The sequence below is a fragment of the Dendropsophus ebraccatus genome, chromosome 12 (genome assembly GCF_027789765.1).
Source record: "Dendropsophus ebraccatus isolate aDenEbr1 chromosome 12, aDenEbr1.pat, whole genome shotgun sequence".
NCBI classification, from domain to species: domain Eukaryota; kingdom Metazoa; phylum Chordata; class Amphibia; order Anura; family Hylidae; genus Dendropsophus; species Dendropsophus ebraccatus.
The window spans coordinates 54,772,938-54,785,285 of NC_091465.1; positions in this window are offsets into that span (position 1 = coordinate 54,772,938).

Genomic DNA, 12,348 nt, shown 5'->3' on the forward strand with positions numbered 1-12,348 from the left:
ATAAGCGAAATTTGGGGGGGTGCAGGAGGGGCAGTGGCTCCTGGGCCCACACTGGCAGGGGCCCACTGAGGTCTCAGAGGCTTAATGCTGTCTGCAAAAGCTATTTCTTTTGCAGACAGCCTGCAGAGCGATGAGGAAGGACCTGTGGTGATGTCATAAGGGGGGGGGGGCTGAGAACTGGAGAGGATTCTTGTGGATGAAGGACCTGTGGTGATGTCATGAGGAGGCGGGGCTGAGAAGATGCTGGTGCATGAAGGACATGTGATCATTGTCCTCTTATATCTCCTCCTGTAATGTGATAGATAGATAGATAGATAGATAGATAGATAGATAGATAGATAGATAGAAGATAGATAGATAGATAGATAGATAGATAGATAGATAGATAGATAGGTAGATAGATAAATAGATAGATAGATAGATAGATAGGAGATAGATTGATAGATAGATAGATAGATAGATAGATAGATAGATAGATAGGAGATAGATAGATAGATAGATAGATAGATAGATAGATAGATAGATAGATAAATAGATAGATAGGAGATAGATAGATAGATAGATAGATAGATAGATAGATAGATAGGAGATAGAAAGATAGATAGATAAATAGATAGTAGATAGATAGATAGATAGATAGATAGATAGATAGATGATAGATAGATAGATAGATAGATAGATAGATAGATAGATAGATAGATAGATAGATAAAAGATTTCTAGCAGCTCATCACATATCTTGGATTGTACATGTATGATCACAACCAGCTCACCCCTTTGAGGCTATGTTCACACTGCGTATGTTTCTGCATGTAGTTTTGAGGTTGATGCGTTCGCTTGAAAGTATACGATATACGCCCGCACAGTGCACACTACGTATGAGCTTATGGCCGGAGATAGATAGGAGATAGATAGATAGGAGATAGATAGATAGATAGATAGATAGATAGATAGATAGATAGATAGATAGATAGATAGATAGATAGATACACAAGGATACACCAGCAGCACTCGGTTCAATGAAGTTCAAAAAACGTGAATTTATTCCATAACAAAAGGGTGCGACATTTCAACCGCCTCTCGCGGTCTTTTTCAAGCATAAAACATGTGACTCATGACGCAAATATATACACACTTTCACAGGTGCTCACAAAATTAAGGGGTGTGACCACCCAACACACGTGATCAAAAGTAGGTTTGTAGTATAAGCAAATTCATAATGATAGCGATAGCATTAACTCAGATACATTTCATTCATTGCAAAACGATAGTGTCCGTTATTTCTCCAAAGAGATTGCGTGTTAGTGCTCAGTGTAAAATAAAGTTAAAAAAAAAGTCCATTACAAAACAAATGTCCTCTTTGAAAAAAACTTTAGCGGGTAGGCATAATAGTACAAAAGATAGATAGATAGATAGATAGATAGATAGATAGATAGATAGATAGATAGATAGATAGATAGGTAGGTAGATAGATAGATAGATAGATAGATAGATAGATAGATAGATAGATAGATAGATAGATAGGGAATGGATAGATAGATAGATAGATAGATAGGAGATAGATAGATAGATAGATAGTAGATAGATAGATAGATAGATAGATAGATAGATAGATAGATAGATGATAGATAGATAGATAGATAGATAGATAGGAGATAGATAGATAGATAAATAGATAGATAGATAGATAGATAGGAGATAGATAGATAGGAGATAGATAGATAGATAGATAGATAGATAGATAGATAGATAGATAGATAGATAGATAGATAAATAGATAGAAAAAGGATTTCTAGCAGCTCATCACATATCTTGGATTGTACATGTATGATCAGTGGCGTAGCTATAGGGGTCGCCGGGGTCGCCATGGCCCGCACGGCCCCCCCTTGCCACTTGTGACAGTGTCACTTTAAGCATCCCGAGAAGCTGCGGCCGCGGATGCACAGATCGCTTTGATGTTCCGCCCGCACAGTGAGCAGGCGGAACATTAAAGCGATCAGAATACAGGAGAAGGACCTGTCAGCGTCCTCCTCCTGTATTCTCTCCCATAGGCTGCCGGCACTTCATACCAGCAGCCTATGGGAGGCCGGGCCGTGACCTCTCCGGCAGGCGTGAGGATGTGACGTCTTCACGTCTGCCGGAAGTCCCGTCCCTGCGGCTCGCAAGATGGAGCCCGAAGAGGAGGAGGAGAGCTGCTGCCTGCACAGCGCGGATTAGGTGAGTAGGATGTTTGGTTTTTTAGGGGCCCCTCTGGGGGCATTATTAGTATATGGGGGCACCTCTGGGGGCATTATTAGTTCTTGGGGCCCCTCTGGGGGCATTATTATTGTATGGGGGCACCTCTGGGGGCATTATCAGTTCTTGGGGGCCCCTCTGGGGGCATTATTATTGTATGGGGGCACCTCTGGGGGCATTATTAGTTCTTGGGGGCACTATTAGCTCATAGGGGCACCTCTGGGGGCATCATTATTGTATGGGGGCACCTCTGGGGGCATTATTAGCTCATGGGGGCACCTCTGGGGGCATCATTATTGTATGGGGGCACCTCTGGGGGCATTATTAGTATATGGGGGCACCTCTGGGGCCATTATTATTGTATGGGGGCACCTCTGGGGGCATTATTAGTTCATGGGGGCAACTCTGTGGGCGTTATTAGTTCATGGGGGCCACCTCTGGGGGCATTATTAGCTCATGGGGGCACCTCTGGGGGCATTATTAGCTCATTGGGGCACCTCTGGGGGCATTATTAGTTGATGGGGGCAACTCTGGGGGCATTATTAGCTCATGGGGGCACCTCTGGGGGCATTATTAGTATATGGGGGCACCTCTGGGGGCATTATTTGTTCATGGGGGCACCTCTGGGGGCACTATTAGCTCATGGGGGCACCTCTGGGGGCATTATTAGTTCATGGGGGCACCTCTGGGGGCACTATTAGCTCATGGGGGCACCTCTGGGGGCATTATTAGTTCATAGGGGGCAACTCTGGGGGCATTATAAGTTCATGGGGGCACCTCTGGAGACATTATTAGTTCATGGGGGCACCTCTGGGGGCATTATTAGTTCATGGGGGCACCTCTGGGGGCATTTTTAGCTCATGGGGGCCACCTCTGGGGGCATTATTAGCTCATGGGGGCACCTCTGGGGGCATTATTAGCTCATGGGGGCACCTCTGGGGGCATTATTAGTTCATGGGGGCACCTCTGGGGGCATTATTAGTTGATGGGGGCACCTCTGGGGGCATTATTAGTTCATGGGGGCACCTCTGGGGGCATTATTAGTCCATGGGGGCACTTCTGGGGGCATTATTAGCTCATGAGGGCACCTCTGGGGGCATTATTAGCTCATGAGGGCACCTCTGGGGCCATTATTTGTTCATGGGGGCACCTCTGGGGGCATAATTAGCTCATGAGGGCACCTCTGGGGGCATTATTATTGTATGGGGGCACCTCTGGGGGCATTATTAGCTCATGGGGGCACAGCAGGGAATCCTACATACAGGGGGCATCCCACATTCCTACTCACTTTACTGCACATTACACCAAACAGTGCAGTTACTATGGGAGCCTACAAGAGGGAGGAAGGGAAGGAAGTTGCTAGAAATGTGCGGACCCTAAATTGTTTGTCTCGCAGGTTCTAAGGGGATGAAACGTATCTGGAAGGAATCATCTTGGAGGACTGGGCCGGATGAGGAGGAAAAGGGAAAGTGACGCCTCAGATCAAAGAAGACATCACCGGTGAGTCACTGTATGACGGTTTTCTTATTTTGTAGAACATCATTTAGTAGGGGTGCCCCGAGGTGGAAAAGGTTGGGAAGCACTGCGCTAATCTGTCCCGCTGCGCCCGCTGGCACATGCTGTCATCTGATTGGGCCTCTTACCTAATCAGATGACAGCAAGTACCAGCGCCCCCTCCTCCAGACATCTGCCTTGGTGGCCCAAGCTATGTCCTATGGCCGTATCTTTACCGCGTTGAGCTCCAGCTTGTGCTGCATCTACATGATCTGTACTCAGAGATATCACTGTGTTATCTGTGGTGTTACATAGGACTGCAGGTGACATCTACTACATTATCTGTACTCAGAGATATCACTGCGTTATCTGTGGTGTTACATAGGACTGCAGATGACTACTACATTATCTGTACTCAGAGGGATATCACTGTTATCTGTGGTGTTACATAGGACTGCAGGTGATATCAGGTGACTTCTCCAGGTTGCAGAAGTTCAAACTTCATCATACCCTGCTGACAGTTTATAATGGGAGTTGTAGTTTTGCAGCATGTGGCTCTTCAGGTTGCAGCACTACAACCCCCATCGTTTCCAACTGGCAGTTCATGATGAGAGTTGTAGTTTTTCAGCTGTAGAGTCAAAGATTGGAATACAATGATTAGACAATGACACAGTACAGTCCATTAATTATAGGGGGCAGTAGTGCAGTACATGAGGTGGAGGCAGTGACAGGGCATTAGAACATGGTGGCACATTAGAGTAATTGGATATAACGTTAGATAGGACTTTGCCTGATCGGGCGGAGATGGGGGGGCCCCAAGCTAAAATTTTGCACCAGGGCCCATCAGCCTTTAGCTACGCCCCTGTGTATGATCACAACCAGCTCACCCCTTTGAGGCTATGTTCACACTGCGTATGTTTCTTCATGTAGTTTTGAGGTTGATGCGTTCGCTTGAAAGTATACGATATACGCCCGCACAGTGCACACTACGTATGAGCTTATGGCCGGAGATAGATAGATAGATAGATAGATAGGCGATAGATAGATAGGCGATAGATAGATAGATAGATAGATAGATAGATAGATAGATAGATAGGAGATAGAAAGATAGATATATAGATAGATAGATAGATAGATAGATAGATAGATAGATAGATAGGAGATACATAGATAGAATGATAGATAGATAGATAGATAGGAGATAGAAAGATAGATAGATAGATAGATAAATAGATAGATAGTAGATAGACAGATAGATAGATAGATAGATAGATAATAGATAGATAGATAGATAGATAGATAGATAGATAGATAGATAGATAGATAGGAGATAGATAGATAGATAGATAGATAGATAGTAGATAGATAGATAGATAGATAGATAGATAGATAGATAGATAGATAAAGGATTTCTAGCAGCTCATCACATATCTTGGATTGTACATGTATGATCACAACCAGCTCACCCCTTTGAGGCTATGTTCACACTGCGTATGTTTCTGCATGTAGTTTTGAGGTTGATGCGTTCGCTTGAAAGTATACGATATACGCCCGCACAGTGCACACTACGTATGAGCTTACGGCCGGATCGTATATAGCGCCGTGAAAAATGAACCAAACCATTGTTTGAGGACGGAAATGTTCCAACTCACGGCCGTGGATTTCCATACGGTCCCATACAGAGTACTTATTTCAGCCAAATTGAACTGGATTTTTCGATCCAAAAGGTTCTGTGAGTTTTATTGGGCTGGGCAAAGATTTCCAAGTAAATGACCTGTTTCAGATCGCTTCGAATCAAGTAAGGGAAGCATAACTGTACTGCTGGAGTATGTTCGCAGTTCGTACGCATCCGGCGCATGTCGATTTTTCCCACGCCCGTAGTTTCAGCCGCACATGTACGCCGGCGTAAGAAATGCGGCCCGGACTCATATGCAGTGTGAACATAGCCTTAATGTCTTAAAACATATTACCTATACCACTATTATTTTTAGGCAAAGATAATCTGGTTAAAAGGGTTCTCCAGAATTAAGAAAAAAAACATAGTTGCTTTCTTCCAAAACAGCGCCACCCCTGCTCTTAGGTTGTGTGTGGTATCACAGCTTGGCACTATTCACTTCAGTCGAATACCACACAAACTGAGGACAAGAGTGGTGCTGTCTGTGGAAGAAGGCAGCTATATTTTTCTAATCTTAAGCACTTTAAATTTTTTTGTGGCTCTATATGTGAAATGTACAGAAGCCTCTTACACTGCTCTTTATCCTTATCCACTATGAGTAATGTAGAAGAATATTCCCTTTATTATTCAGAAAGCCTTGTCACCTGCTGAGGTTCCCTATGGGTAAGGTTGGTTGGGGGCCCACTCAGACTCACTCACCCCCCTAGGCTGAACCCCTAGCTACGCCCCTGCGCAGCAGATTAGATCTAAATAACTGAACACAGCATCAAATCTGCACCATCAAATCTCCTGCAGATCTGCTGCGTATCTGCTGCGTATACGGTGTGTGTGTTTGTACCCTAAAACTGAATGGGGACTACTGACTACTAACTACTGGCATTTCAGAGATCAGATATTACAGATTATTTAATCAGAAGTCAGGTATAAGCAGGGCCGGATTAAGGTTGGTGGAGGCCCTGGGCGACAATTTTTTTTGCCCCCCCCCCCCATTCCCCCCCCCCTCTCAAAAAATAAATAAAAATAATAATAATAACTATACTGCAATCTATACAGGTGGCTGATTACTGTAGGCGACTTAGCACAGACCCCTTCTCTCTCCTGGCTGTGTGGCTCAGCATCCTCCTATGTTGTGCATGTGATGGTCACTGGAGGCTGCAGTGCAGAGGAAGATGCCAGGCCTAGAGACAGGAGCGGGGAAGGCTGACTATCAGGGTGTGTTCTCACATTGCATTATTATCACAAACACAATGTGAGAACCCAGCACCTTCTGTGTGTTCTTACCCACTGGGTAAGTAGCGTTGTTCTGCTAAATTGGCGCTCGCTTACAGAGCCTTTTATAAGGCTGGGTAAGCCATCGGTCGCACATCACTATTAAACGTAGCGATGCACGGCCGGTGGCAGATTTTTGAACATGTGGGGACATTTTGCTAGGGAGAAGCAGTGTGGGTATTATGGCTTAGAGCACCCCTACCGAATAATGTGCTAAAAAATACAAAAAAAAAAAAACATCATTCAGTGACTCACAGGTGATGTCTTCTTTGATCTGAAGTGTCACTTTCCTTTTCCTCTCCATCTGGCCTGGACCACCATGATGATTTCTTCCATTCGTCTCTTTAGAACCTGCGAGACAAACATCTTAGGCTCCGCACTTTTTCAACAACTTACTTCCTTTTTCCCAACCTATAAGGTCTCAAGCAGTAGTAATTCCACTTTTTGGTGTGATTTCCAGTAAAGTGAGTAAGTACTGTATGTGAGTTGCCCGGGTATGTAGAATTCCCTTGTTGTGCGCCCAAATAGTTATAAAGTCCCTATGTCCCCATATAGTAGTAATGTCTCCCGCTGTGCCTCCATATAGTAGTAATGTCTCCTGCTGTGCCTCCATATAGTCATAATGTCCCTGGCTGTGCCCTCCATATAGCAATAATATCTTCTGCTCCTGCTGTGTCCGCACTTAATGTTATACTGTGTGCAGATGTGCTGTGTGTGTGGGTTCGCTGCACCTGGGGCAAGGAAAAGTACTTGCGCCCCCAGTGCCCCTAGCATTGTAATTAACGATTTAGTGGTGCTCATGTAGCTATCCCCTGTGGTGTGCTGATAGCTGTAGTTCTCCCCCCCCCAATGCCCTGTGGTGTGCTGAATGCTGTAGTTCTCCCCCCCCCCCCAATCCCCTGTGGTGTGCTGATAGCTGTAGTTCTCCCCCCCCATTCCCTGTGGTGTGCTGATAGCTGTAGTTCTCCACCCCCCAATCCCCTGTGGTGTGCTGATAGCTGTAGCCCCCCCCCCCACTCCCCTGTGGTGTGCTGATAGCTGTAGTTCTCCCTCCAATCCCCTGTGGTGTGCTGATAGCTGTATTCCCCCCCCCCAATCCCCTGTGGTGTGCTGGTAGCTGTATCCCCCCCCCCAATCCCCTGTGGTGTGCTGGTAGCTGTATCCCCCCCCAATCCCCTCTGGTGTGCTGGTAGCTGTATCCCCCCCCCCCCAATCCCCTCTGGTGTGCTGGTAGCTGTATCCCCCCCAATCCCCTCTGGTGTGCTGGTAGCTGTATCCCCCCCCCCCAATCCCCTCTGGTGTGCTGGTAGCTGTATCCCCCCCCCCCAATCCCCTCTGGTGTGCTGGTAGCTGTATCCCCCCCCCCCCAATCCCCTCTGGTGTGCTGGTAGCTGTATCCCCCCCTCCAATCCCCTCTGGTGTGCTGGTAGCTGTATCCCCCCCCCAATCCCCTCTGGTGTGCTGGTAGCTGTACCCCCCCCCCCCAATCCCCTCTGGTGTGGTGGTAGCTGTATCCCCCCCACAATCCCCTCTGGTGTGCTTGTAGCTGTATCCCCCCCAATCCCCTCTGGTGTGCTGGTAGCTGTATCCCCCCCCCCAATCCCCTATGGTGTGCTGGTAGCTGTATCCCCCCCCAATCCCCTCTGGTGTGCTGGTAGCTGTATCCCCCCCCCCCCAATCCCCTTTGGTGTGCTGGTAGCTGTATCCCCCCCCAATCCCCTCTGGTGTGCTGGTAGCTGTATCCCCCCCCCAATCCCTCTGGTGTGCTGGTAGCTGTATCCCCCCCCCCCCAATCCCCTCTGGTGTGCTGGTAGCTGTATCCCCCCCAATCCCCTGTGGTGTGCTGGTAGCTGTATCCCCCCCCAATCCCCTCTAGTGTGCTGGTAGCTGTACCCCCTCCAACATGGAAATGCAGCCATAGATGCACCAATCTGAACCCGTAACTCTGCTTCCGGGTTCGGGTTGGTGGGGGCCCCTTTGTGGTGGGGGCCCAGAGGCACGTGCCCCTGGTGCCCATTCCTTAATCCGGCCCTGGGTGTAAGTAGTCATGCTACAGACAATGAATAACATACTACACCTCAGTGCATGCTGACTCCTCATACCTATACAGTATACAGAGCAGACAATGAATAATATACTACACCTCAGTGCATGCTGACTCCTCATACCTATACAGTATACAGAGCAGACAATGAATAATATACTACACCTCAGTGCATGCTGACTCCTTATACCTATACAGTATACAGAGCAGACAATGAATAATATACTACACCTCAGTGCATGCTGACTCCTCATAGCTATACAGTATACAGAGCGGACAATGAATAATATACAGATCAGTGCATGCTGACTCCTTGTACCAGGGGTCCCCAAACTTTTCACACAGGGGGCCAGTTCACTGTCCCTAAGACCGTCGGAGGGCCGGACTATAATAAAAAAATTTTTTTAATCAAATCCCAGTGCAAAATGACACAACGCCCCCCCCCCCCCAAAAAAAAAAAGTAAAAGCATCCCTCTCTTTCCACCCCTCACCCAGCCCACACTCAACCCCTCACTCCCCCCTCAACCAGCCTCCCCTAACTCCCCCTTCACACCCTCAACCAGCCCCCTCACCCCGTTTACTAATAATGTATCCCTGCATTGTCCCCCATATAGTTATATTGTCCCCCATATATTTATATTGTCCCCCTGCAATGTCCCCCATATAGTTATATTGCCCCCCTGCAATGTCCCCCATATAGTTATATTGTCCCCTGCAATGTCCCCCATATAGTTATAATGCCCCCCTGCAATTTCCCCTATATAGTTATATTGTCCCCTGCAATGTCTCCCATATAGTAATAATGTCCCCCATATAGTTATATTGTCCCCTGTAATGTCCCCCATATAGTAATAAAATCCCCCTGCAATGTCCCCCATATAGTTATATTGTCCCCCTGCAATGTCCCCCATATAGTAATAATGTCCCCCATATAGTTATAGTGTCCCCTGCAATGTCCCCCATATAGTAATAATGTCCCCATATAGTTATATTGTCCCCTGTAATGTCCCCCATATAGTAATAATGTCCCCCTGCAATGTCCCCCATATAGTTATATTGTCCCCCTGCAGTGTCCCCCATATAGTTATTATGCCCCCTGCATTGCTACAAAAAAAATAAAAATAAAAATTATACTCACCTAATACTGTGCTCATCTCTACTAGCCTCTTCAGCCGGTCAGTCGCCAGAGGGATTCCCCAGCAGGAGCAGCGACGTCATTACTGCCCCTGCCGGAGGATCCCTCAGAGATCATGTCCAGGTTACATCCCGGGGGGGGGGGGGGGAGTTGGTGGTCCGTGCGGCGCGGAGTAGGCTGGCGGCATGGATAACATCTGACACTGCTCCGGGATCAGATCCCGGAGCAGGACCGCAGATCTCGGAGCAGTGTGAGGTGTCGCCCTGCTGCCAGCCTCCTCCGCGCCGCACGGACCACCAACCCCCCCGCCTTGGATGTAACCTGGACATGATCTCTGAGGGATCCTCCGGCAGGGGCAGTGATGACGTCGCTGTACCTGCTGGGGGATCCCTTCGGCGGGGATGTCGGCAGCAGTGTGGATGCGGGGCAGGGGCTGGCGTGATCCGGAAGGGGGAACTCTTTTATTGGTGATCAGTGAGAGCAGTCTTCTCACTGACCACCAATGAAAGAGTTCCCCCTTCCGGAAGTGCGGCGGGGGCCGGATAAAAGGCCTCGGGGGGGCCGCATGCGGCCCGCGGGCCGTAGTTTGGGGACCCCTGCCTTATACAGATACAGTATACAGAGCATACTCTGTATGCTCTGTATACTGTATAGGTATAAGGCAGGGGTCCCCAAACTACGGCCCGCGGGCAAGAAAAGGAATGCTGGAAGCACGTCAATGAGAACAGCTCCTGGAAAATTATCATTTGTAGTCACAATACCCAAGGAGAAGAGAGCAAGTAATCTATAAACAATTTATGGAAAATAACATGTGTCTTGTGACTTGGAACCCTGCCTGTATTAAATGTTTACATTTCATATGAATACACTGCGCAAGAGTAGTACCACCCGTTATTCTGTCTATAAAATGTGATTACCATAATAAAACTTAAGCCATTTATCCAGGCTTATAATCATGATACATTGTCTTATCTGTGTCTGTGATTTATAAGTGACGAGTTGGTAATACTGCAGGTTACAGCTCTAGATATATTTTAAAACCATCCATCCTGGGAGGACCTGGCTCCATAGAGTCAGGTCAACATCTAAATTTAGACTTATCATGTGCAAAACTAAAAAAAAAACAAATACAATGTTTCAAAACTCAGCTCTGTATGTAATCAACAAGGGAGACAGGACGTCTGACTCTTCACTCCTGACCAAGTCAGAGATCAGAGTCAGGCCCCATTCACACGTCCGTGTCAGTTTTTACTGTCAGGAAATCCTGATCAGGAGGCCTTAAATGTCATCAGGAAAGTATCAGGATTTCCTGACAGTAATCCGTTTTTACCTTCAGGAAACCATCAGAAAAAACCTTCAGGATTTCCTGATGAGAAGAAAAATAGGACATGTATTTCTGCAAACTGGATGGTCACCCAGGTTGCAGGACATGATGGGAGTTGTAATTCTGCAACCTGGATGGCCACAGGCTGCAGAAGTACAACTCCCATCATGACCTGTCAGCAAGGCATGGTGGGACTTGTACTTCTGCAACCTGGATGGCCACAGTCTGCAAAAGTACAACTCCCATCATGACTTGTCAGCAGGACATGGTGGGAGTTGTACTTCTGCCACCTGGATGGCCACAGGCTACAGATGTACAACTCCCATCATGACCTGTCAGCAAGGCATGGTGGGAGTTGTACTTCTGCAACCTGGATGGCCACAGTCTGCAGAAGTACAACCCCCATCATGACCTGTCAGCAAGGCATGGTGGGAGTTGTACTTCTGCAACCTGGATGGCCACAGTCTGCAGAAGTACAACTACCATCATGACTTGTCAGCAGGGGCATGGTGGGAGTTGTACTTCTGCAACCTGGATGGCCACAGGCTGCAGAAGTACAACTCCCATCATGGCCTGTCAGCAGGGCATGCGGGGGTGCCGCGAGTGGCTGCGGGGGGGTGTGGGGGTGCCGCGAGTGGCCGCGGGGGGGGGGGGGGGTGCGGGGGTGCCGCGAGTGGCCGCGGGGGGTACCTGCAGACAAGGCGGCGGACGAAGAGGCAGCAGGAGGCCGGGGCAGAGGCGGAAGGTGGTCCGGGTGAGTGGAACTCCGGACGCTTTCCTGATGTGCATCCCATAGACTCCTATGGGGGCGTCCGGGCCGGATTTCCGGACGAAAATAGGACCGGTTCTAAAAAATCCGGTCCTATTTTCCGGAACGGACACCCTTCCGGAAAATTCCGGAAGGGTGTCCGTGTCTAATGAAAGTCTATGCGTCCGGAAATCCGTCCGTATTTCCTGATAGGAAATCCGGGTGGTTTTTCCGGACGTGTGAAGGGGGCCTCAGAGATCAGATATCACTTCATTTTGTTACCTGAATACTGCAAGCTAGGGGTTGCCTGACAATTGAAGTGAAAGTGAAACCAAAACTGAATGGGGACTACTGACTACTAACTACTGACATTTCAGAGATTAGATATTACAGATTATTTAATCAAAAGTCAGGTATAAGTAGTC